The sequence below is a fragment of the Perognathus longimembris genome, chromosome 2 (genome assembly GCF_023159225.1).
Source record: "Perognathus longimembris pacificus isolate PPM17 chromosome 2, ASM2315922v1, whole genome shotgun sequence".
NCBI lineage: Eukaryota > Metazoa > Chordata > Mammalia > Rodentia > Heteromyidae > Perognathus > Perognathus longimembris.
In genome coordinates, this window is record NC_063162.1 from 19,090,978 (window position 1) to 19,118,450 (window position 27,473).

Here is a 27,473-nt window from a genome sequence, read left to right on the forward strand (position 1 = left end):
CATTTTAATGTGAAAATGCTTCCGTCCCTCCTCTCCATTTGGATGCAACAGCAATTTTCTGTCAGATTTGTTTGCACAAATTCTCCTCTACCTACCTTCCTTCATCCTTGCTGGGACCCTCACTGTTGTCAATCATCTACTACTAAACTTTAGAACAGAAGAAAAATCATCAGGAAAAAAAAGCAGAATGTATTCAACAAACCAACAAATGTCCAAAACAAATGCATTCATGTTTCCTTCTCAGCAAGATTTTTCTGTGCTGTTCCCATGTATGTTTTCTCAGCCTACTCCCGTTTCTCCACATCTTTTTTAACTTAACTCACCAGAACCAGACATAGTAGGGAACTTGAATGAACCAGGGAGGAAGGACAGCAAGCATTAGGGAGAAATAAGCCTTGGAAATTCAGGAATAGGCATCAAGAGGACCATCTTTTCTCTACTGTTGAAAGTTGGTAGATGCTTAAAATATCCCAGTCCAGATCTACTGGATGCTGAAGATCTACTCAACCTATTGAAGACTCTGCTCTGGAATTCTGTTTCCCTTGAATGTCACTGTCCTGTGATTACCCATAAATACCCTAATAAACTGCATGTTATCCCACTTTTTTCTATTCACCTTTATTGATTTACTTTCTTTTTAGCATTTATGAGCAAACAACTGTATCTATATCATCTATCTCTCTATATCTGTCTATCTATCTATCTATCTATCTATCTATCTATCTATCTATCTATCTATCTATCTATCTATCAATTTATCTGTCTATCTATGGAGAGAGAGACCAAGTATAACAATAGTTCGTCAGCTAAATAAGATTATTTTATTTGGAAAACATGAAAAGTTTCATCATGGTAAGGATTTCTGTTTTAGTTTCTTAAAGGTACCCGAGAGATCCTACAGCAGTGCCTGAGACATGTTGGTGTTCAATAAACATTGAGGGGAAAAGGAATGGAAACAATGAGAGGAGAAAAGCCAGTCTCACAGTGGAAATGAGGCTGGGTCATGTTTATCACCATTCTTGGTCACTAGAGCAGCCTCTCTAGGCCCCTATAATGTGGTGGCAAATTACTTCAGTTTTCAGATATGCATAAAGAGTTCTTCAGGTACAAAACTCAACAGTAAGATCATGTCATTAAGATAAGAATTATATTCACTATACTCAGCAATAAAAAGGAAGGAAACGCTGATTAGCATAGCAATATGGAGGAGTTTAAATATCAATAACTGTGCTTAGTGGAAATAAGAAAAGCCAGACATGCAATATCAATGCATATTGTATGATCCAATCTATTACAAGGCAAAATTATACTACAGAAACAAAAGCAAGCTGGTGCTAGTCTGGGGTCAAAGGTGAAAGGAACCACAAATGAGAATGAGAAATCTCTAGTACAGAGCATGGAAATGTTCTATATGTTGATAGTAGTTTTGCAGGTCATTTTAATGGTCAAAACTCATTGAAATGTACAATTTACATAAGTGTGGCTTATCATGCACAAATTACTTTCCAATAAAGTTATAAATAAGAAGGTATCCCAATAGGCACAAATTGAAGAAGACAAGATTTTACCTTGATTTCCTACCTGAAGACCAATTAACAACTTTCCTTAAAGTCATCCAACTAGATATGAACCAAGAATAATGCTGACTCAGAAATATGGTGATTTTTCTCTGCCCTGGCTAGTCTTCCTCCAGCCATCCTTCCTCCTTCTGAGTCTAAGCAATTCCCTGATAGAAATTCATCAGCCTCATTGTATAGACACATGAAATGACTTTTATTTTTTTGGCCTCAAATGCTACTCTGTGAGGTCTAGCTAGCATTCTATCTGGGCCAAGGTAGCCATAATCTCCAGTATCTCCCTGGAGTATTTCATCTTGACCCTATCTTGCCCTTCCTTTCTATTAGAAGTGTTTAAACACAAGGAAGGTACAAGAGAAAGTAAAAGAAGAAGAAGTTGTACTTCCAATGGAAAGATTTTTCATTTAAATGCACTTTATTGTGTGATGTATTCCTTTAATTAAAGTGTGTGTCTGGGTGCATTGGTTGCTATTATGGTGCAATTTTTCATGTTTATTGAATGCAAGAGTAGCTGGGGCAATGCAGTGGAAAGTCACATAATAGCTAGAGTGAAACTTAAAGCTACATTTCCCTGATCTTTTGAGCTTCTAAAGGGTAGATAATTTTCAGGATGATTTTGGTTAATGGCCAAGTGTGATGACATGCCCTCTGTCAAGTGAGTGGGTCTGCCGTGAAACCAGTTCTTAATTCCCAAATGGCTTACATAGTTGTGTGTTGTTGTCTAACATGGAATGCATCCATTACTTCCAGCAAAAGCAAAAAAAAAAAAAAAAACAGACAAAGGAATGCTAGGTACTGGAATGAGTCCAAAAGGTTATATAGGGAAGAATTATTTAAAGCCCTAAACACTTATGGTACTTAAAATTTGCAATGCACTTTTATGTTTCATCATGGGCTCTTCTTTTTCTCTATGCTGGTACTAGGGCTTGAACTCAGTGGCCTGTGCACTGTCCCTGATTTCTTTTTCTCAGGGCTAATATTCTACCACTTGACCCATTCATCCACTTCCAGTTTTGTAGTGGTTAAATGGAGATAGGAGTATCATAATCCTCCAATCAAATAAGATTAATTCCAGGGAGGCAAAGTTGCTTCAAGATACATAAGTCAATTAATGTAATTCAACACATCAACAAAAGCAAGAACACGACCCACGTGGTCATCTCAATAGACCAGAAAAAGCATTGACAAGATCCAACATTCATTTATGATAAAAGATCAGGAGAAGCTAGGAATCCATGGGACTTTCCTCAATATAATAAAGTTTGTATATGACAAGCCATTTCCTCTAACATCAGGAATGAGACAAGGATGTCTGTTCTCACCACTCCTCTTCAATATAGTCCTGGAATTCCTAGCCAGAGTAATAAGGCAAGAGAAAAACATAAAAGAGATCCAAATAGGGAAAGAAGAAGTGAAACTCTCCCTCTTTTGCAGATGACATGATCTTGTATTGAAAGAACCCTACAGATTACTCCCACAAGTTACTCAGCTTATGTGAAATTTTGGCAAAGCAGCAGTATGTAAAATTAACCCACAAAAATCTGTAGCTTTTCTGTATGCTAACAACAGGAAATCAAGAGTGAAATCAAGAAACCAACTCCATTAGTAATAGCCTCAAAAACAAACAAACAAACCTAGGAATTAATTTAACCAAAGATTTCTGAAGGACCTCTAAGATTAAAACTTTAAAAACCTAAAACAAAAGGAAATTAAAGCAGATTTAAGGAAATGGAAACAATGTCCATGCTCCTGGATTGGAAGGATTCACTTTGTGAAAATAGCAATAATGTCCAAAGAAATTTACAAATTCAACTCAATACCCATCAAAGTGCTAATAACATTCTTCAATAATACAGAGAAAGCAATCCAAAAATTCATGTGGAATAATAAGAGACTCCAGATAGCAAAATCCATAGTAGGAAGAACCGTATTGGAGGAAAATCAATACCAAACTTCAAACTCTACTACTATGCCATTATATTAAAAGAGCTTGGTGCTGGCACAAGAATGGGCCCAAGGACCAATGGAATGAATGTGAGACCCAGAAATGAGCCAACAGACCCATAGCCACCTAATATTTGATGAGGATGGAAGAAAGCCTCTTCAACAAATGGTGCTGGAAGAATTGGCTATGTACATGCAGAAAACTGAAGCGAGGTCCTTATATATCACCCTGTATCAGAATCAATTCTAAATGGATCAAAGACCTCCATATAAGACCAGATGACATAAAGATATTATAGGAAGCAGTAGTAGAAACACTAGGGCTTCTAGGCATGGGTCAATACTTCTAAGCACAAATCCATAATCACAACAAATCAAAGATATACTGGATAAATGGGTTGCATCAAACTGAAGAATTTCTGCATGGCAAGGAATATAGCGAGATAACTAGAAAGCCCACAGAATGGGAGAAAAAAATTACTAGCTATTCTAAGTGTCTCATCCTTAAAATATACTTAGAAGTAAAAGAAATTAAACCCCTAAAATAAACCCTCAGAGAAACAACAACCCAGTTAATAAGTGGACTAAAGACTTAAAGAGAAACTTCTCAGAAGAAGAAGGAAGAATGGGCAATAGACAAATGAAGAAATGTTCATCATCTCTGGCCATAAAAGAAATGCAAATCAAAACATTGAGATTTTACCTGACCCCAATTAGAATGGCCATTATGAGGGAATTTAACAATAACAGATGCTCTTGGGGATGTGGCCAAAAGGAAATGCTGCAACACTGTTGTTGGGAATGTAAACTAGTTCAACCACTCTGGAAAGCAATATGGAGGTTCCTCAAAATACTAAACATAGAGCTTTGCTATAACCCAACAATCCACTCCTTGGCATTTATACAATAGACTACAAACAAGGCCACACTAAAGCTACCAGCACAGCCATGTTCACTGCATTCTTGTTTATGATAGCCAAGATATGGAATCCCCAGATGTACCTCAGCAGGTGAATGGATCAGGAAAATATTACACACACACACACACACACACACACACACACACACACACACACACACACACACGAATTCTACACATCCATGAGAGACCCAAAAGATGATTGCTATGAGTATATGATCATATAAAATGATGTTTGTGAAAATGAACTCCAAGAAATGGAAACAAGAGGTTTTATGTTATTTTGCCTCTTGTTTTATTCCCCCCTCTTTGTTGCTGGTTTTTGTTTCTGTACCTTTTGTCTTATATGTAAGTTTACCTATTTTAGGGAGGTTAAGGTAGGACATGGAGTCAACAAATAAAGCAGTAATACTCAAAATAAAATAACAAGGCTAGGAATTTTGCTTAGTGGTAGAATGCTTGTCTAGAATGCATGAAGCCCTGGGTTCGACTCATCAGCACTACATAAACAGAAAAAGCCAAAAATGGCACTGTGGCTCAAGTGGTAGGGTGCTAACCCTGAGCAAAAGAAGCTCAGGGACACTGCTAAAGCCTTGAGCTCAAGCCCCCGGACTGACAAAAAAATAAAATAAAATAAAATAATAAAGAAATAAAAATAATTTTAAAAAAGGGTCTCACAAACTTTTCCTGCCTAGGATAGTTTCAAATCACAATCCTCAGATCTCAGCCTCCTGAGTAGCTAAGATTATAGGTGTGAGCCATGAGTGCCCAGTGAATGGGCTCTTCTTAAGCACTTGTGAAATACTACTGTCTTGCATCCTGATTTGAGAGGTAAGTCTTGGAGGGTAAACAAGGTGACCCTGGTGATAAGAAGGTAGAGGTGCATGTGGTTGACAACCCTGAGTCCCTGGTTTAGTCTTCTTCCTATCACCTTGGAGCTGGTATAGTAGATGTCTGCTCTTACTTATGTCACAAGTGTGACTGACTTTCAGATAAATCTTAGAACCTCTTTAGGTTTTATTTTCATCAGTAGAAAGAATGGATGTTTCAAAACTCCCTTCCGTTAATTCCAATAGTCACAAATGTCTAAGTAAGAGTTGGGAAGAGTGGGAGAAGAAGTTTTGTTCCATAACCATAGGAGATGGTGGTAAATTATACTACTACTCAGGATCATGATACATTGAAAAGAAAAACAAGCCTTTCCTAGAGCCATGGCTTCTATTTATCCTCAAATTATTGGGAAAAAAGTTACCATAAAAATATCAGACAGGGGCGGGGAATATGGCCTAGTAGTAGAGTGCTTGCCTCATAAACATGAAGCCCTGGGTTCAATTCCTCAGCACTACATATATAGAAAAAGCCAGATTTGGCACTGTGGCCCAAGTGGTAGAGTGCTATCCTTGAGCAAAAAGAAGCCAGGGACAGTGCTCAGGCTCTGAGTTCAAGCCCCAGGACTGGCAAAAAATAAAAAAATCAGACAGGAAACACAGTCAATCACTATTCAAAAATGCCAGTAGATAAACTGCCTGCATTTCCCTACAATTTCTATCAACCTTTACCAACACACACAGTCATGTACTTATATACTAGTGTACTGTCCTATTGCAGTTTCTCACAGTGAAGAATAATCATTATTTTCTTTTTCTCTCCAAATGAGCGTCTTAAAATCTCTAATATGCCTTTACTTTCCAAAGAAATTGTAATTTAAAGAGAAGCTAAAATAATCACTCATTTGGATATGGGTTAGTATTTATTGTTTACCATGAGATACTGTAACATTGAATATATGTTCAATGTTAATATCATTAAAAGTATACTATTCTGCTCCTTTATCTGTATCCTTCCTAAAACAAATTAGTTTCTCATTTAGCTCTGAGACTGATTCCTTATAAAAGTTCAAATCATTGATTTTACAGTGTTAAGTTTTTAATTTTTCATCTTGAATAAAAAGAAGCAAACACACCAAGCTAATGTGAAAAAGATACAATGTATATGGAAGTACTTAGCACAGTGCCTAACATATAGCAACATACCCATAAAGACAGAGTAGATCTGAGAATCTAAACCAATTTACATCTAGAACCATAGTTCTACCTTAGGATTGAAAGGGGGAACAACACAGCAGAAAACATGGGGTCATAAAAGCCTCAATCTTACTTTCTGCAAACCATTCCCATTGTCCTCTCAGTAACCTTCAGCTGCATAGAGAACATCCTCTAAATCAGTGCTCCTACAAAGTACTCAACAAGAACCTCTTCTCATCAGTCAGTACAACAAATACTTGGTACCCAGGTACCAAATGATTAGTTCAAAGCCATATCAGAATGACAAATGCATCCAGAGTGGTACTACATCCCTCAGCTTCAGCAGCTTTAAACTCATTTCCTCGGTGAGAACTGTGGAAAGTGAAGGAGATCTCTTCATAGGAAATTTCTGTGGACCTTCATCCAAGAACTGGCTATTGGGTAGTTACTGGGCACTATATATCAAGGACTCACAGCAAGAGATTCAAGATGTCATGTCCACTGTGGATCACTACCTTGTGTAAGAAGAACTGCCCATGGAGATGAAAAAGGCTTCCTGGAGATAGGTAGCTGAGTGAAAATTTGCTAAACAGAAATCCCAATGCACTGCTGGAATCATGGTTTACCAAGGAACTTTTCTGTTCTTTCTTCCTAGCTCTTCTCCAGCTCTGCAAACATTTTTCCAACCTTTTAGGTCAACTATAAATCCCTCACTCTTAGTAATAAATCAAATCATTTCAGCCCAGAGGGACTTCTTCTGAGAAGGAGATCCCTGTATTTCTGGATTTCCAGCTGATGTCCTGATTTCAGAATTCTTTCCTGCTCCCTCTGAGTTCTTTGAAGAGAGGCCATGCCTGGGGCTGCGCATCATTTTATGCCCAGCATGAAGCCACTAGACCAGTACCTAGTAACAACAGTCCTATAAATACACAACCAATGAATAATCATCTCTGCAAATGGTCATATGATAAACTGAACTTGCAACCTGAATTTTTGGCTAAGAAACCAAGCTTTGCATGTAATTACGGCTGTGAAAATCAGGCAGGTGCATTTGGGTCCAGCTTCTGCTACACTACATTCACTCTCCCAACCCTCAAAAACTCAGGCACACATTCACCTTGAATAATTACTTTTGTTCTCTCCACCTTTGACTTTCCTTACCTTCTTGTCTCTTTCTTTAGGAAGAGGAGAAGGGGTGTATGATGCCTGTCTCACAGTGTTGTAAGGATTTGATGAGATTCTGAATGTGAAATTTGGTTCAGTGCCTGGAACACAGCTATAGATATGACTGCAAGTGCCTTGTACTGTTAAAATTACTGTTTTTTATTGGTGTCTCTGTGTATGTGTTCACCCCAAATATAAGGATTCAGAAGAACAGAATGTATATTACACATTTCTCTGTATTTTTCATAATAATCAACAGAAGACTATGCAGAAAAGTAGGTTCCTGATACAGATAATAATTGACCAATGGTTAACATGCTTGACCATTAGTAAGAAATTCAGAATGAAAGCAAGTCACACATACTAGACTAGCTAGTCACACATACTGGGTAAACCAACTTCCCTCCCTCCCAGGAGGTACTTTCAAAAACAAGTCACCAATAGATAGAGGATTGTGTACTGGGGACTTTTGCATATTGATTCATCCAATGAGTCAACACATAAGCCAGGAGCACCTGTCCTGTGCAAGGGGCAACCAGAAAAATCAAATCTCTGGCTTCTTAAAATTTTACTTGAAAAGATGTGACACTGAAAAGAATACAGTGGATAGTGAAAATAAAATCAAGCAGGATAAGAAGAACCAAGAGTGGTGGGAAAAGGAGCTGAATTTACAGAGAAAAGGCATTTCCACAAAGATGAAATAGCAGAGACTTGAAGTCAGAGATAATTCAAGTGAGTAATTTGCACCTCAAATCTGGGTCAAGAGAAGAGGGCTGTGACAGAGCTGAGTCTAGCAATTAGGGGAAGAAGGTAGAATGCAGAGTGGTTAGAGCACTGTGAATGAGTAGGAAGAATGATGGGACGATTACCCAAGTCCTTGTGAGCCATGGAATGTTCATGGACTTGCTATGAACAGGAGAGGATCTAATGGATATTTTCAAGCAAGGATGACATGGGACTTATTTTAGTGGACTATACTGGTTGCTTTTTGGAGAGTCAATGAGAGAGAGGCAAAGCAGAGAGAGTTGTTATAATAACCCATGTGAAGAAGGGGTTGGTGTATGGCTTGCAGCACACACAGGAGTGATGAGGATGGAATAAAGGATGTGGAAGCCTAAAATGTGGATTTCTGTTCATTTTGTTCATTTCTCTGTTTTGTTTATGTGCTGATATTGGGCTTGAATTCAGGGTCTCACACTCTTATTTGACTTTTGCACTCAAAGCTGGCCCTTTGTCACTTGAGCCACACCTCCACTTCTGGTTTTAGTTGTGTGTGTGTGTGTGTGTGTGTGTGTGTGTGTGTGTGTGTGTTTTCTGATTAGTTGGAAGTAAGAGTTTCTCATATTTGTCTACCTGAGCTGGCTTTAAACCATGATCCTCAGGTCATGATCCTTCTGAGTAGCTAGGTTACAGGAATGGGCCACCAACTCAGCCTAAGATGTGTTTTAAGGGCAAGACAAGGTAATTTGCTTAGAACCTAATTACACAGCATGAAGGAAAGAGCCAAGAGGCCAAAGGTTTTGCCCTGAAATTTTTTTTAAAGTTTTTGTTATTAAAAAGAGCAAGCTTATAAATGGGAAACAATAGAAATGTCAATCAAGTATTTCATTGTAGAGTGGAATAGTTGATATTTTTATAGGCTATTCTCTCTGACGTATCAAGTAGAAGGTTCAATGACCCTGACTGTCATATAGGGAATAAAGCTGGATGGATAATTGAACAAGTACATGGCATTTATTACCATGAGTTTAGATGAGATCATAAAGGGTATAAATGAGTAGTGATAAAAGATCTAAGAACTGTATCTAAGAGTTCTTCAATATGTGGCAAGTCAGAAACTTAAGGCAGAACCACAGAAGGCTTCTCTTATAATGAAGCTAGTGAGGAAAAAGTTCCAAAGGAGAACAGGGCTCTATCTGCTCCATAGTTCTACTCCCATCCCTCTCACCCTGACCAAACTATCACCACTGAAGACTTTGTCGCCTGGCTTTGCTGGTTGGCTTCTACTCCTCTTCCTGACTGATATAGTGCTGAAACTGTCCCTTCTCTGTGTCACCCGCTCTGACCCCAGTCTCCCTGGCTCCTATGCCGTGCCCACCATTAGGCAGACAGTTGTACTGTGCCTCTGATTTTATAGCCAACTACAATCCCATAAAAATCAGTGGAATAAAAACCCAGAGCATCTTTATCACACTTGAGAAATTTCCCATAACTGCCCTGAAATTGTCCTGATCTTTTGTGGTAGAATTTAAAAGTAAAGAAAAAGAAAAAGAAAGAAGGAGGTTTGACATCCAGGTATAAACTAGTGGTAATTCCCACCTTTCCCCTGACTGGATGAAAAATGAAGTGCCCACAGGAGCTCAGCCTGTCTGAAGACAAGAGATAATGCCTCAGATCCTGAGGTACTGTTTGCATAAACACTTTCAAAAATCCCAGTTCCCAAGTGCATGAAAGGAAGCCCACAGCATAAATCACAGCCAGGTTGGAAGACAAAGTCAGGCACTGGCACCCACATCACATGTTCCACCTCAACACACTCATGCCAGGACACTGGATAAGCACAATTAATGGTAAAATGGTTTGTACAGTTTATGTAAACATATTAAACACCTTGCTCTGCACATTTATCTGACATGAAATGATTAACCAGTCGCATAAGCTAATATTTATACATGACTTATAATTGTGCAATGAAAATTAGGGCCCATTTATCACACAATCTGAGAAACTGGAAGAGGAAATAGAGCCCAGACCATTTTAGCTTAATCCTCAACATATGGATGAGATAACTATGGCAGAGAAATGAAATGTTATGTCCAACGTAGAGAATAGGAATAAGGAATTTGTCCTTCATTACAATACTATTTCTGCCATAGTTGGCTAGCTCCTATCAACAAGAGGAACCATGCCGATCTCTCCTAAACACACGGAGAGAATAGAAGTAGTGTTTATCTAATGTATCTGAAGGCTATAATAATAAAAAGCTAGCATTTCTTCATGCAAGACAGCCACTAAGAAGTAAATGATTAAAATCCCTTACCATCACTATGCAGTTGATGTCATTATTAGAAATTATAATAAAGATTGGGGGTCCAGATGCTAGAATGCAGTTGCCTAGGTTTAAAATCCATGCTGCACAGCATTTACATCTATTAAATGGGACTAATAACAACACTTTTCTCATAGGGTGGATGCTAATATCAGCCTGCTTTATGCGAATGTTATTACGATGGTGGCTGCAATAGAGTAAGTTCCCTGTATTACCTGTAATTTATTCCCTAGTTAGGTTCCTTATTATCTTGATAAGGGAAAGAATGCAGAGACATTGAAGAATATAATCAAAAGACCTTGCATATATGTATAGAAATGTCCCTTTACTATTTGCAATTTAAGATATTCCTAGGTGAGCGCTGGTGGCTCATGCTTATAATCCTAGCTACTCAGGAGGCTGAGATCTGAGGATTGCAGCTCAAAGCCAATCCAGCAGGAAAGTCCCTGAGACTCTTATCTCCAATAAACCACCAGAAAACTGGAAGTGGGGCTGTGAATGAAGTGGTAGAGCACTAGCCTTGAGCTGAAGAGCTCAGGGACAATGCCCAGGTCCAGAATTCAATCCCCAAGGATTGACCAAAAAAAAAAAAAAAAAGATATTCCTAATGCCGATAAAGTCTTTGTTAGAAAAAAATAAAGAACCAGCTCAAGCATTCAGAAATTCAAAGCTGCTAAGGGACAGAGACAGACTCTAAGGCAGCCTTTCTGGTATGTCACTGTCCAGCAGAACTCTCTGCAATGATGGAAGAGTTCTCTATGTCTTTGCTATTCAGTAGGGCAGAAACCAGCAACCAGCTGGTCCTGTGGCTACCAAGCACATGTAATGGTAGCTAGCAGTGCTGAGGACTGAAATCCAATTATTTTTTAAATTGCAATTCATAGAATGTAATCTGCAGGCACATGTGACTGGAGGTTACAGCACTGACCACTTGCCTTTTAACTTCTTCATTTCGTCATCATTACACCCTAACTCAATGAATACCTGCCATAGGGCAGGTTGGTACTTTGTGTCACTCTAAAGGATATTTTCCTTCATCCTTATCATTCTAATGTTATTACTTTTACAAGTATGTCATCAAAAAGAAAAGGCTTTCTTGTTAAAGTAAACCCATCATAGTTGTAAGAAAAAAAAAAGAATAAAGAAAGAAATGGACCCGTTGCCTCCACCTAGGTTGAGAAATGCTTCCTTTATTCTGAAGCACATGACTCCCTTGCCCTTGAACCTTATCTTCTCTGATGAGAGCTAAAGTTAGAAGCTCCTAAACTCTTTCATAACCCATCATATGGTCCCCTCTTTGGCACACAGTTTATTGCCAGAAGAGACTTGGAGCACAGTGCTGTCTCATTTTGATACTGTTAATCTATTTCCACTGTGTGTCCAGGGAAATTTTAAGAGCTTCCCGAAACTGATGGCATGCTGGGATTTGAAGAGGTAAGATCCTCTGCTATTGAGTCAGACAAGCCTGTACATCTCAATTCTCAGTTCTAGTGACTTAGGTCACTAAGATATTTAAAAATTCCAAGTTCTAGTGACTTAGGTCAATAAGATGCTTAAAAACTCCAAGTTCCTTATCCTTAGAATTGGAATAGTTCCTTTTCAAAGACTCAGAGACACGACATCTGAAGAGCTTAACACAATACCCAGTAAGTTGCGTGTGTTCATGAAGTGTGTGTGTGTGTGTGTGTGTGTGTGTGTGTGTGTACCCATAAAGAATTCAAACAAATACCATTAAGTGTTACTGGCACCACCGGAATGCTACAAATATCCACACCCACACATTGCCCTACCTTCTCCCTCTGTTTATCTCTCCCTGCCACAAATAATCTGAATATTGCTGTCTTCGACTTGATAATTATAGAACATGGGCCCTCACAAATTGTAAATGGAGATGAATCCCAGCTTCTCATTTAATGAGTTGAGACATCCACACTCCGTGTTGATCAAGGAGCTGATGAAGCTCCGCCAGGTCATTGTCCTGAGTAATATACAGTCCTATTAACCAACTATTACCCACATAGATTTCTTTGAGGCCTGCAGCCTTTCATGTTCAAGTCTAAACAAGGAGGCAGTAAGAAAACCAATGGACTTGGTAAAATCATATTAAGCAAAGCCAGACCCAAAGAAGCATAGGTTGCATGGTTTCCCTCTTTTGTAAGAATTAAGAGTGTGCCTATAATTCTACAAGTAAACCTAATGGATAGTAAAAGATAAACAAAAATATGCTTGGACATGATAAATTAAAGAGGATTCTAAACATTCACAAAGTGAGACCAAAGGAGAATATTATTAGGAGAGAATCACAAGGGCTCAGCAGCTATGTGTATATGATCATATAAAATGATGCATATAAAATGATGGAAACAAGAGATTTTTTAATTTTACTGTTTGTGGGTGTGTTTTTTCCGTTTTTCCTCTTTTGTCACTGCTTTTGATTTCTGTACCTTTTGTCTTGTAGATTAGTTTATATGATTCGGGGAGGGGAAGTGGAATCACAGAGACAGTAGGACAAAGGGTGAACTAAGTCTCAAGTGATATTTACAAAACACTATGTTAGAAATTAACTATACAACTTGCAGGGCAGAGGAGTCAGGAAGAACACAATTGGGAGAAAGACAAGAAGGTGATAACACTTTAGAAAAATGTACTCAATACCTGACCTATGCAACTATAATCCCTCTGTATATCCTTCAGAAAAACAATTGTCTATGCAACAGCAATACTTAAAAGACAATATGCTGTAAACCAACTGTACAGCTGGGGTGGGGTAGGAACTGTGGAGGGGGAAGGTGGGAGAACATGCCATGTGAAACCATAGCTTCTATTGTTGATGATCCTCTTGTATCCCCTTCCTGTGGTTGTACCCGCACTATCATTGTATCTTATCTGAGTACATTGGAAACTGTATATACTGGTATTAGAACTAGGGAAGTGAAAGGGAATATCAAAATCGAGAGACAAGGGATCAAAAGACAAACGACTACAAAAGCAATACTTGCAAAACCTTTTGGTGTAAACCAACTGAACAACTCATGGGGGGAGAGGGAAAAGGGGAGAGGGGAGGGGAGAATGAGGGAGGAGGTAACAAACAGTACAAGAAATGTACCCAAGGCCTAACATATGAAACTGTAACCTCTCTGTACATTACTTTGACAATAAATAAGAAAAAAAAAAAGAAATGTACTCACTGCCTTACGTATGAAACTGTAAGCCCTCTGTATATCACTCAAACAATAAATAAATTAATTAATTAAAAAAGAAATAAAGGAATCTGAAAATTTTAATAAAGGAAAACCAATGGGTCAAAATATCTTAGCAGATGATTTTAGTCAAGATGAAGCATTTCCCAAAGTTTTATGAAGGTTAAAGGTTAAAAATTTAAGTAGAAAAAAAAAGATTTAAAAAACTGTCCTGAAGGAAGAAAAAAAATTTGAGTCAGCTCAGCTAACTCAGTTGCTAAATCATATAAAAATCATTGTCATCTACTCAGCTGTGAGGTCTGACAGCAAAATTTGACAAAGCAAGCTTGTGCTGAGAATGGGTCTCCCAAAGTAAATGAACTTAGCACACCTGTATACTTTTCTCATTGGATCCACACAATGGTCCTGTTAGCTTCCCTGTGGTTACTTTCGTTGTGCAGAAAGAAAATGAAGCAGGTCAAAGAAGTCATGCCAGGAAACACCAGGCTAACCACATCTTTGGAAAGAAGAATCAGGAAATAAAATATTTAATTAAACACAAGCCCACTCCCTCTCTCCTTCTGCATATAGATCTTAAAAACCCATCTCTGCTGATGACCTCAGTCAAATTGGGTGATTAAAAACTAGTAACTTCTCATCAACTTAACATTGTGTCAACATAAGCAGTGTGTATAATTATTTCAATTTATCAAGTTTTCAGTTAAAATGTGAAGAATGCAAGATTAGACTCTGGCATGAAGAAACCAGTCTTGTTACATAGCTGTGGCATTTGCACAAACAATGAAAAAATATATTAGTAAATGCTCAATAAGGTAACCAAACAGTAAGGCTTTGTATACCTGACTTGAAAGTTAGGTAACAAAGGCTAAGTTTTATTTCCTTCACCTTCTCCTTCCTTCCTTCCTTCCTTCCTTCTTCCTTCCTTCCTTCCTTCCTTCCTTCCTTCCTTCCTTCCTTCCTTCCTTCCTTCCTTCCTTCCTTCCTTCCCTCCATCCTTTCTTCCTTTTGAGGGGGCTATTTGCTTGTATTAGTGCTAAAGTTTGAACTCCCAGGACTAGATGTATGTTAAGTACATAGTCAATTACTGAGCGATGCACCAAGGGCAAGTGTTCTGTACTCTCCATGACCTGCACCAAAAATTAAAAAATGGTTTCCATTTTCCCTGCTTCTTCACTTCCTATTCACTTTACCAATATTTGGTTTTATTTTTAACACAAGTGCTTAAGATTTGTTAAGATCTGGTATGAAGAAGTATGTGATTTTGGAGGGGGGAAAAAGGCAAGTAATGTGGCATAATTTTCAGCTAATTTTCATGATTAAGTTGTGGTATCCATAATGGAGATTAAATGAAATATCAGTTTTCAGCTGGTCATTAGACTGACTTTTTCAACATCATAAAAAGAAAAAGAGGTTATATTAACCTAAGGGCAAGCATGATTAACTGGTGAAATCTAAAAGCCTAACCCTAGGGGATCTGGTCCTCTAGGGTTAAAGGGTTCAGGAGATCAAGATAGATGGTGTGCAGGTGAATTTCTTGCCACCTTTCAGCATCTTAATTATGAAAACACCATCACAACAGATTTGAAGACATAAAAGTTAATACATCTTTCTCCTCACTCATTCCCTAAGCTGCTTATTACAGAGCTTCTAGATTACAACCCTGGTATTGCTATCAAGTACTTCAAATTAAAAAGTCTCCATTTTAAAAAGCCTGTTTCAATAACTTGGTTAGCTCTGACTGGATACTGCCTCTGGCACTCAACAGTCCAGGGAAACAAAAGGGCTAAATGTCAGAAAAGCAGATAAAAGGAAACAGCTACCCAAAGAGGATTTTTCCCTCTGTAGTACCCCTGGGCAACAGTGCCCACCAGAGCCTTCCCTCTACCACCCAGTGCCTTTGAGAAACAAGTACCTTCTTTGTCAGGAAAGAAATGTGTGACAGGCTCAGCCCTTGGCCTCAGGCAAGCAGACTCTGTGATTAATGGCAGCCTTTTGGGTAGGGTCATGGTCTAGGTTAGCAGAGACTCCTCTCTTGTGATTTCTAGGCAATTCGAAAAGTCTGATTCTGTTTTCAAATCTTTGTACAATTTCAACCCCACAATTCCTACTTTTATCTCTGGCCCAGGGAAAATTGGAGATTTTTTTATATCCTAAATATTAAGAATTTGTGTATTCTAATATACTTCCAATGCATTTAAAATGAAGGTATGTGACGTTCATCCATGTGACAACTGCCTGAGAGAAATGACTTGAAGTGAGGAAAGCTTTCTTTATGGATGACAGCTTCAAAGATTTTAGTCCACTGACCATGGAGTTGGTGTTCTGGTCTGTGGTGAGCCAGAATCTCCTGGTGAAGAGCAAGGGATGACAGCGCGAGCCAGAAAGCAGAAACAAGAGAGAATCTGGAAGGGACCAAGGACAAGGTATATATTTCCATGGCTATCCACAGGGGTTAACTTTTTCTGGCTAGACATCACCTCTTAAACTGTGCAACACATCTCAAAATACCATTACAAGCTAAGAACCAAAATTTCAACACACAAGCCTATAGAAAAATTCATATTCCATATCCAATGAAAATCATGAGATGAGTTTTCAAGTACATTGCAAGGAAAATAGCTACTTTCTAGATTTTTATTTAAAACTTAGATAAAGTTAATGATGGTCTCATAGATTAAAAAGAAGTCTTCAGGAAGCTTTCTCCAAAAAAGTCAAATTTACTTTGAGTTTTGACAAGTAGGAAGTGGGGCTGTGGCTCAAGTGGTAGAGCACTAGCCTTGAGCACCAAGAGGCTCAAGGGCAATGCCCTGGCTCTGAGTTCAAGCCTCAGGACTGACAAAAAAATAAAAAGGTGAAAAGGAAATAGGACTAGCTAGACAGAGAGAAAGGAGTCCCAGAGGAAAACACACATTCCCTGCTGGATGAATGAAAGACTGATTGGCAAGAGGAGGTAGAATGTTAAATAGGATTCAAGCTACAGTGTTCTGCATGCTGAGTGGAAGGGTTTCATTTTATCCTGCCAGGTAAAGGACAGCAATGGCATATTTTAAGAAGACCCAGAACAACAGATTGAGGTCAACCAGATTTTCTCCATGACTTATGACAAATGCATGACAAAACAACATTTTCAAATGTAGAGCAAAATAAAATGCCCAAATGGAAACAAATCTAGTTTCTATAAGCAAATAGCCATAATTCTCAGAAATTTTTCCCCCTTTGAGATTCTATTCTATTAAAATTCTTCCCAGCCCATGCTAGTGCCTCAGGCCTGTCATCCTAGCTACTCTGGAGACTAAGATCTGATGGTCATAGTTCAAAGCCAGCACAGGCAGGAAAGTTCATGAGACTCTTATCTCTAATTAACCACCTAAAAGTAAACTGCAATAAGACTATGGCTCAAAGCAGTAAGGGTACTAGCCCTGAGCAAAACAGTTCAGAGACAGCACCCAAGCCCTGAATGCAAGCCCCATCCACCACCATAATCAACAAAATAGTTTCTTGCCTGTGGTCTCTCTGGCCTGGGTATTCTGTGTTGTGTAGCCTGCATGATTTCAAAGTTATCACATGTGACAGTGAGGGAGTTGTGGGATCAACACACAAAACGTGGTTGGGCACTGGCTGGAGATTCCTCCAAAATATTAAGTCCCTGGCATTTTTATAACTCGTTATACAGCAGTTGAACAGCATTCAGTGGCTGAGGGGAAAGCCCTTAAGCAAAGACTGGCAATTACTGGCAGACAGAAGACTCAGGGAAAATACCAAATGGATATAGGCCTGATATCACAGCTATCTACTAAAATTAGGCCCCTTATGGAAATCAGTGGCATGGCTGAGTTTTTCCTCCTTGTTGATAAGGGGCTGAAATAATCCAAAAATAGCAGGCACCAACTGACATCTGGAGTCCACAGAGAATAAACATCACTGGGACATTGTCTTCTATCTGATATCCACAGAACAGCCAGGATTGCAACCTATTCTGTATCCTCTACTGACCATCAGACCTCAGCCCCTTTGATATCTGCTCCCAGTTCATGACGTCTATGGAGTCCCAAGTAACAGCATTTTCCCTGGTCTGGGGCCCATTTCCTCCCTTTTCCATTGTCGCCACATTTTTCTCAGAGAAAACAGCCTGCTCTAACAAACATCTCTGCCACTCTTTTGAGTGAGTGACAATATAGTGGGTGAGTTCCTGTACTACTTCCTCCCTTGATTAAAAGTGAATGACATGAAAGAAATCCTGACTCCTCCGTTCTCCTTCCATTTCAGTCCTTCTCCTGTGACTGGCCTGGCCTCTCCATTCCCAGCTGTCAGTCAAGCAGTTGTAAACCCAACGTTCATGAGCATGCTGGTACTTTAAATACGAAGTCAATGTTCTATAATTTCATCTCACCTCTCACATTAAGCCTGCCATTCTTCGCATAATCAGAGTGATCCATGCAGAGTCAGACTTTGTCTTCCTGACATTAATACCTATCACTACTTCAAATGCAAACAATTGTGACATTTGACTTCATAAAAATTACCAAGAGCACAGACCTTGCTTAATTAAGCCATTTAAAAGTATCTTTTGTTACATTTAATGAATGATATATTATACTGCTATGAAACATGCAGCAATACAAATACTTCACAATGTTTCCAATTAAGACTTACTTCACTTACGCCAATTGACAACACTAGTGTTCCACACTTCATTCAGTCTGTGCATTTTAAATGAACTGGTTAGTGAGAAGGGTGCTTCTTTGCTAATGAGTTTTGTAATCAAGGCATCTATTTTAATTTCAAATTGGCTAGATTGGGGGAAATTGCTAGACTAAATGACTGGTACTAATTAGGATTATAAAAATATTCATCATGCCATGAAATTAACATGGGGGTCTGATTTTCCTACATTTGCATTTTGCTTGGGTTTGGGGGAAAAATCTTGACAAATTGTCTTCTCTTTAGCAAATTGAACAAACACGATATCTGTTTTAGTCCCTTTTTTTCATTTAAAGCATAATGCATATTCATGATTTGTAAATGAAGTTAAATGATTTCAACTTCTATCTTCATTACCATATTAAAGATGTTGTCTCCATAAGTTTTCTTTAAAAAAAAAAAACTTCAGATCCTAGTACTACCTATCTCAATGACAAATATTTCCAATCTAATCTATTCATTAATACAAAGATTTGAATAAATCAGTTGGGCAGTGACTCAAACTAGACATGTCAATTCACCTCCTCAAAGTAAAAGACCACTCCCTTGTTATTGTTGAGTTACTATACAATATCGGAGTCCTGTCTTGTCATCACTCAGTAATTTGAAATCTCCACTCCAGGAAATGCCATCAGATAAGGCAGAAGACTATTAGATTCTGTGAAGGCTTGGTCAGGGCATGGTTGATTTTATCTTTCCATTGCTCTGTTCAATGGGGTGAAGGGTTCAGAGAAAAGTAGCTCCTACAAAGGTCTACCATGTGACTGACATGCTGCCAGTCTCTTGGGTAGATGGAAGTGTGCTGATTGTGGCACAGCCAGATGAGTGGGAGAGAAAGCAGAGAGCAGGTCAAGCCTCCTGTCACTGGTTATGTGACCTTGAACAAGTTAGCATCATCTTCAAGAGTCATATGCTCATCTATGACTTGAAAATAATCATTTCCACCATGCAGATCCCTAGGAGAGTTGAGTATAATAATGTACATAAAAGCTCTTGCTAGTGCTCAAAAGACCGAAGGTTCTCAAGGACACATCTCCATTTCTAAGGAGGGCCCAACTCGGCCCATTCTGAGAAATGTAAGATGGGGCATTCCGGAGTTATGAAGAGCAAGCCTCAGCTCACTGCATATGTCTGTACCTCTCGACTGTAGCAGTTCTTGTTTCCATTACAGCTGTCAAATCAAATAAGCAAATACTAATTCAATTTGAGGATACAGCTAGAAAATTCAACTGAAAAACTACCAGAATAAATCACTTCCTTAACATCTGTCTATAGTGGGTGCTTTCTAAATAATAAAAAACTATATCTATAGCTGAACTGTAAATAATATAGATTGAGGTTATATCTAACAAGAATATACTTTTTGTTAGGAGAAAAACATAATTCCTATAGTTTCGCTGAAGGGACCACAGTAACCAACAAAACTAGAGAAAAATAAGCCTCAGGCTCTGTATATTCATTCCTACTTCAGAAAAATTTACCTCTATAACATATTGTCACCTGAAAAGGGATTTAGATAATGATTTCAAATGATTTTACCTAAATAAACTCTGTTCACACCTGAAAACTTTTTTAAGACCAGTGCCATATATTTATGATGAATAAAATCTACCCATAGTAGATTACATTTTAAATTAGAAAAGCAACTTTCTGAAATCAGAAAATTTGGGAAGCAAACATCAGGGCAAAAAATCCTACAAATATAATTCTATCACTCTAACAATCCCAAATAATATTTGGGAATATTTCCTTTCATTTAAAAAATTACTCTGCTTTCCTTATACCCTTCCTTTCCCTCATATTTTACATATGTCTATTCAAAACTAATTATCTTATTTAATATATACTATTTGTGGATGGTTTATTTATGCAATATGGAACATGTATGTAGTTTAATAAGCATTGGTATGTATCTATGTTGCTAAGGGATCATCATGACCACTATTTTTCTTGGTCAGTCCTGGGGCTTGGTGTCAGGGCCAGGGCACTATCCCTGGCTTCTTTTTGCTCAAGGCTAGCACACTACCTCTTGAGCCATAGCACCACTTATGGCTTTTTTTTTCCTGTTTATGTGGTGCTGAGGATTCAAACCCAGAGATTTGTGCGTGCTAGGCAAACATTCTACCACTAAGCATACTCCTAGCCCATGATGGCCAGTATTTTAAAGGTATTTAATATCCCAGCAAATGCATACGCAATATTTCTTCACACGGGGCATTCAGGGAGTTTCCACCCTGGTTTATTTTTTTACATCATAAGTGACTTTCATTAGCATCATTATTCCTGGAGCTTCAAGTATGACTCCAGTCTCAGAAGTGAAGTAACCAAATCACTGAACCAAAGTATAAAGATAGGTATGTCAGGTGACATACTGTCAAGATAGGTCCCAGGGAGGAAAACTCACTTGCAGACCCATGTATGCTATTTCAGAATGTGAGTTTCATCACAACTTGTCTAAGACTGATTAAGAAAGCATTAGTTTTACTTTTTATTTGATCCTGTTTCACTATGTAGTCTGACTGGCCTTAAATTCCTGATCCTCCTGTTTCAGTCTCTTGAATCGCTAGAAATGTAGGCATATATCACTGTGTTTGGTCCAAAAAACTATACTTTTTTTTAGTGAAACTTGTACTTAACTTCCAAAAATCAATTTTGAATACTTCTCTATGAGATTTTTTTGTTTCTCTGTTTTGTTGTTATTGTTTTGTGCTGTGGAACAAACCTAAGACTTGGTTTATACTAGACAAATGTTCCACCACTGAATTATTACCTCAACTGGCAATGAATTTGCTAGATTAGCTGAGCTGAGTTGATGTTAATAAATTCTTGCATTTAGTTTGGTCTAATTTTTTAATGTCAAATGTTGCTCATTCAAAACATTTCTTCTTTTCTATCATTTGCCTATTGGCCACCTATTCACCTTTTTTCAGAGGAATTAGTCTTTTGTCTATTTTCTCACTACTTTAGCTAGCTGAAAATCACCAGCATGAATTTAGAAATGACCTTGATTCACATTGGCCCCAACAAGGAGATGGTCGCAAAAGGAGACGCACAAGGTATTTTGGGATTTAGTTGTCTTTCTTGATCAACTTTTTGTGGGTGTATTCAGTTTATGAAAATTCACCCAGCTCATTATACATACCTTCATGCAGATTACAATTTGACTTTAAAAGTAGGACCTTGGCTTTAAATGTCCAGGTACTGGCACCCTAGAGTAAGTGGTCAAAATGCAAAGAGAAAGGAGAGAGAGTAAAAGACAACCGAGGCTTGCAAAGGAAGGAACTAGGATCATTTCTGACCAACTAGATAAATAGAAACCTGGGGTCTGGTTGTAGGGACTTAGGGGAACCATGTGAGCACAAGATCATGGTGCACACCCACAGAAAAGGTCAATGCATACAAGAAGCAGGTGGGAGATCACAAGGAAAGCCACTTCCTGATCCACCTTCAGCTCTAGGGACCTGTCATCCCTAACTGACTTTGTACCATGAGTTCATAATTGCTTTGGGAAAGTTATTGCTGCCTACCTGAGTTTCCTTCCTAGAGCAATCATATGCTGCATATTCCAGTAATTATATTTTCCCCTCAAGGATATATGTCAGGTTCATAACACCTAAAAGGCAGAGGAGTCAATCAGCCAACCTGAAGTTCAATATAAGAAAAACAAGCAGGGTCTGTATGCTTGTTCTTCTGAGTTAATGATGTTCTTTGTTATTTTTATTTTTGGGGAAGAGGACAATACTTGGGTTTGAACTTAGGACCTTGTGTTCTCTAGACAGATGCTGTATTACTGTGTCATGCCTGCAAGCCCTACTTCTTGCTGGTTATTCTTGGAGATGGAATTTTACAGAAATTTCTTCCTAGGCAGGCTTGGAACCATGATCCTCCATGATCCTCCTTAGCTAAAGATTATAGGCTTGTCTTATCTCAGTTAATAATGTTCTTGTGAACACTACTGATATAAATGGAGAGCTTTGCTGCACTACCATCCTTGAGTTCAAGTCAATAGTTGACAAAAAAAAACAGTGTTGTCATTCAGAACTTAGATAGAGCATAGCAACCTTGGAGTATCCCAAGACATTTTGGATTTATGCCCTCCACCCACTAAGGAATGGCTCCTCCCTCTGCTGTTACTATGGTGATGGAGATGGCACATCCCATGGTATACCTGTAATGATGATACACCTGTAATGACACTGGCACTTATCATAGGTGAATGAGGCTATGGATTTTTCTTTCCCTTAAATGATACACAAATGTTTTTATATTTTATAAGAATGAAGGAAGACCTAATAAAATTGTAATGTTTTTCTTTAAATAAAAGTGCCCTTCAGTCTATTTCTAGTCCATAGATGACAAGCTCAAAAGCACAATCATCCCTAGTTAATCCCCAACAGCTTTATCCCCACCAGATGGGGAGACACAAAGCCTGTTTCTGCCAATCGCTACAGAGAAAGTTATCATCACCTACTAATCCGGAAGGATCTGAATACAATTACACTTTTAATCTGAGGGTTTAGGATGAGAATACAAATGAAAGGCACAAGATTCATTTGTAGCCACCATTACAGAAGCACAAGTTGAATTCCCTTTCCATTGCGGAGGCCCTGTACAACACAGATACACAGTAATTCACCAGGACTCTGCTCATGATGTAGAAACCTCAGATATGGTCCAGTCAGCAAGCAAAGCCTGCATTAGAATACCAACCCTGCTGTACTGGGCCCCATAGGGCCAGTCACTGGGTCTAAAACTTCATCTACTTCTGACCCAACTGTTGACCTCTATTGAACATGGCTGGTCATATAGATCAGCAACAAAAACATTCAGTTCACGAAAAAATGGTAATAATAAATGCTGGAAGTGAAGAATATGCTAATTACTTTGATGTAATCACTACACAATGTATACATGTATCAAAACATCATACCCTACCTCATAAGCATGTATAATTACACAGCAATTAAAAACAACATCGAATTAAAAGAATAAACAAACAAAAACCTTAGCTGCCTGGTCCCCACCCACTACCATAACATCAACTCTTCATTATGTAGGCTAATGTTTTAACTGAAATAAAGAGTAGGGTTTTTTTTGTGTTTTTTTTTAACATTGAAATTATTGGCAAGACTCAGCCACCCTATTCAAAGGTGCATACAAACAATGCAGTTTGAAATTCTATCGGATTCTTCATCTGTGACCTCCCAAACCAGCTATATTTGTTAAACTTTCATTTTGCCAAGCAGGGAAGTAATAGTAGATGCTTTGAAATTTCACTTTGCAAGCCCCTGTGTCAGAATGTATTCATCTGTGAACACAGGAGCATGGACCCATTTTTAAGAAACTACGCTGACTCCCTCATCAAAATCAGGAATATATAAATGTTCAGCTTCCTACAGAAATGAGAACAACAGCTATCTCAGACTAGGCTTTCCTTGTCTTCAAAATCCTATCTCACAATCTCTTGAAAATTCTGTTTTAATAAGATTATTGAGGGCTGGGGATATAGCCTAGTGGCAAGAGTGCCTGCCTCGGATACACGAGGCCCTAGGTTTGATTCCCCAACACCACATATACAGAAAATGGCCAGAAGCGGCGCTGTGGCTCAAGTGGCAGAGTGGTAGCCTTGAGTGGGAAGAAGCCAGGGACAGTGCTCAGGCCCTGAGTCCAAGGCCCAGGACTGGCCAAAAAAAAAAAAAAAAAAAAAAAAAAAAAAAAGATTATTGAGCCCTCTAGCTCATTTGAAAATATCATAGTGTGTGCTGTTTTTCATCAGTGAGGAAATAGGCCAATGTAAACACAGAATGCAGTCTCTTGAATAACTGATCAATGCCCCATGGCCCTCAGAAGAAACAAGTTTGAGAGATTTGGTTGAAGAAGAGGGGAGAAAAAGTTTTTCATTTTGTCCAACCATGACCTATTACTTCCACTGAATTAAAAAAATTAAAAACCTCAAAGATTCTTATCAAACATCTCCAAAGATTCCTATATCCAAGAATAAGTCTCTCATGATGACTAAGTACTGAGTCCTTTCATATTCAAAGGCAAGACGGCAAGAAAATCTGTGAGCAGGAGCTGACACAAGATTTGATGACTCGGGCTGGGGATATGGCCTAGTGGCAAAAGCGCTTGCCTCGTATACATGAGGCCCTGGGTTCAATTCCCCAGCACCACATATACAGAAAATGGCCAGAAGTGGCGCTGTGGCTCAAGCGGCAGAGTGCTAGCCTTGAGCATAAAGAAGCCAGGGACAGTGCTCAGACCCTTAGTCCAAGCCCCAGGACTGGCCAAAAAAAAAAAGATTTGATGGCTCAAGATGTTTAGAAGGGAAGGAATTGGTCGAAAGCCCATGTCTAACTGGTCAGGAAACAAAAAGAACTTTCGAAACTGGGAATGCCTCAGGAGTATAGAGGCAATGCCATTCTTCAGGTTAAAGTAGAAGGTCCAGTTGCCCTCAGACCTTTGCAGTTTTAGAAACCAGCCCTCACTAGTACCAGCCATATTTTCAATTAACTAACAACCCATCACCCACCGTCTCCACCAACAGAATACCTACACGCTTCCCTCAGTTTCCAGGTGCAATTATGACTTAATCAGAAAGTGTTTCCTGAGCTTTTTGTTTAGTAGTGCCTTTTCCAAATGAGATCTACTGACAAGTCTTTTGCAGCTCTGCAGTTGCAATTGGAAAAAAGTAAAGTAACTGGATATCCTCCCTTTAAAATATCATTCAATTAGGCCTTTTGTAATACATACAACGTAACGAGATAGCCTTGCCGATTCTAAAGAAATTGCTAGTGCATTTCATCAAAGGCACAATAATGGAAGCATCGATTCACTCCTCACTGAAAACATCACTCTTTGATGCTGCTGTTACCTTAAAGCCAACACTTTTCAATTTCTCCAGAAGAAAACAGCTACCTCCACACATGCACATCAGAGGGGGCTGTAGTCTGAAATAATGTTTGCGTATTCATCTTAACTATACTTGTATCTTCATTTACTCTTGCATACCATCATTCTCCTTGGCTTTAAACCATCAGATTTCTCCCAAATAAAGAAAAAAAATCCCCTACAGCTTGGATGACTGAGGATAGGTGCTTTATACCATCTCTGCACATGTTGCCAAGGGCCTAATCTCCCTTCTCATACCATCTATTTAAAAGAAGGATGACCAGGTACTGGCTAGAATCTTTATGGGTCTAAAGAACATTCAGCTACATCTAGCAAAAGATGTCAACAAGAAAGAATACCTAAGGAATAATATATCTGGAGATATGTGGTGCGATTAGGAAAATCCATCAATACCCACAGCCACATTTCCAAATATTTTTACAAGTCTGAAAGGATTTTGATGACATTATATCCACGTGGTACTTTGTGAGCACACCGCCCCAGAAGTCCTCAGTGCTATGGAAATGTAAGAACAAGATACCCCTTAGGTACACAAGAGATATATTCAATTTGGTTTATTTTTATTAACCTGTGTGTGTGTGCATGCGTGTGTGTGTGTGTGTGTGTGTGTGTATTGAACTTGTGGCAGTATTGACTTGCTAGGTAGATGCTCTACCCCTCAAATCACATTTAGTTGTGGTTATTTTTGAGATGGGATAAGGTCTTGCTTTGGGTCGAGATTGGCCTGAAACTGCAAGCCTCCTGATTTGAACCTCCCACATAGATGGAAAGATAGGTGTGTTCCCTCACAATCAACTGCTAGTTGAGATGGAGCCTTGTGGACATTTTGCCAGGGCTGGCCTTGAACTACAATTATCCTAAATCTCTGCATCCTAAGTAGCAAAGGTTATAGGTATAAGCCACTGGTGTCCAGCCTGTTCGTTTCAACTCTGTGTCTTGTCAGCTTGTCTTTGTGGAAATATGGTTTAAATGTTTGAGCTTCCTATAAATAAATTATCATCCAACCATCTAACAACATTGAAATAATTTTACCTTTTTTCAATATAGCTTCAAAATCCCTGTTTACACTAAGTATCTAAACTCACAGACTATCTGACATTTGGCTAAGTCTCATACAGTATCCACTTGATGCCATGAAAGAAATGTATTTGCAATGGTCTTTGCTCTGCAAATGTCATGCTGCTGTCCTAAGGGGATTGCATAAGCACCTGGCGCCCACCATGAGGGTCTGTTAATGAGAAATAGAAAGGTTATGTTGAAATTATTGTTTAAGGGTGCTTATATCACACATACATGCAGACAAACTTACAACCACAATCATTCACAAATATATACTGTTTTCAAATCTAAGAGAGTAGAGAGAAGCTACTGCAAACAAGGTTATTGTGTTGGACACTTCTCTGCAAGACAGTGCTTGTAATTATCTGTGCCCTTCAGTGATTGATTCTACCACACCATTACATAGTAGCTTGGCATCTGTTCTAAAGTTCTGGTGATGGTAGGAAACACACAAAAATGGCCAGTGTAAATTCCCTTTTACTTAAGTATAGGTTGTACAGTGGGTTCGATTCAGTGAATTCATCCACTAACTCATCCATTTATTAGACATTTGAAAATACAATCCAATGATGAATAAGAAATGGTGGCTTAGGAGCAAGGAAGTAGCAAAGATACTGTGTAGACTCAGATTTTGCAACTAAATGGACAGAATTAAGGAGTACTGGAAGAAATCCAGCAATGCTAGCGAAAGGTCAGGGGTTTGTCTGGGGAGTATGCTGCAGTTTCTGAAATACACAAGAGACAATGTCCAGGCCACATATATGGATTTAGAGATTTAGGAACATTAACTGTGTTGGGATACCTTTCAGGTATTTATTTTTAACAATATAACAAAACACACTTTTAAGGAGTTTTCCTTCCATTCCTAAACCGAGAGCAATAGTATAATAAATTTTCACCAAATCAAGGGATCATGATATAATA

At 38.6% G+C, this 27,473-nt stretch overlaps 1 protein-coding gene across 1 annotated transcript in view; it reads right to left on the reverse strand.

Moving 5' to 3' along the window:
* Positions 1-27,473, reverse strand: part of Sorcs3 (sortilin related VPS10 domain containing receptor 3) — a 557,764-nt gene that overhangs the window by 228,698 nt on the left and 301,593 nt on the right. The gene's annotated exons all lie outside the window — the stretch shown is intronic.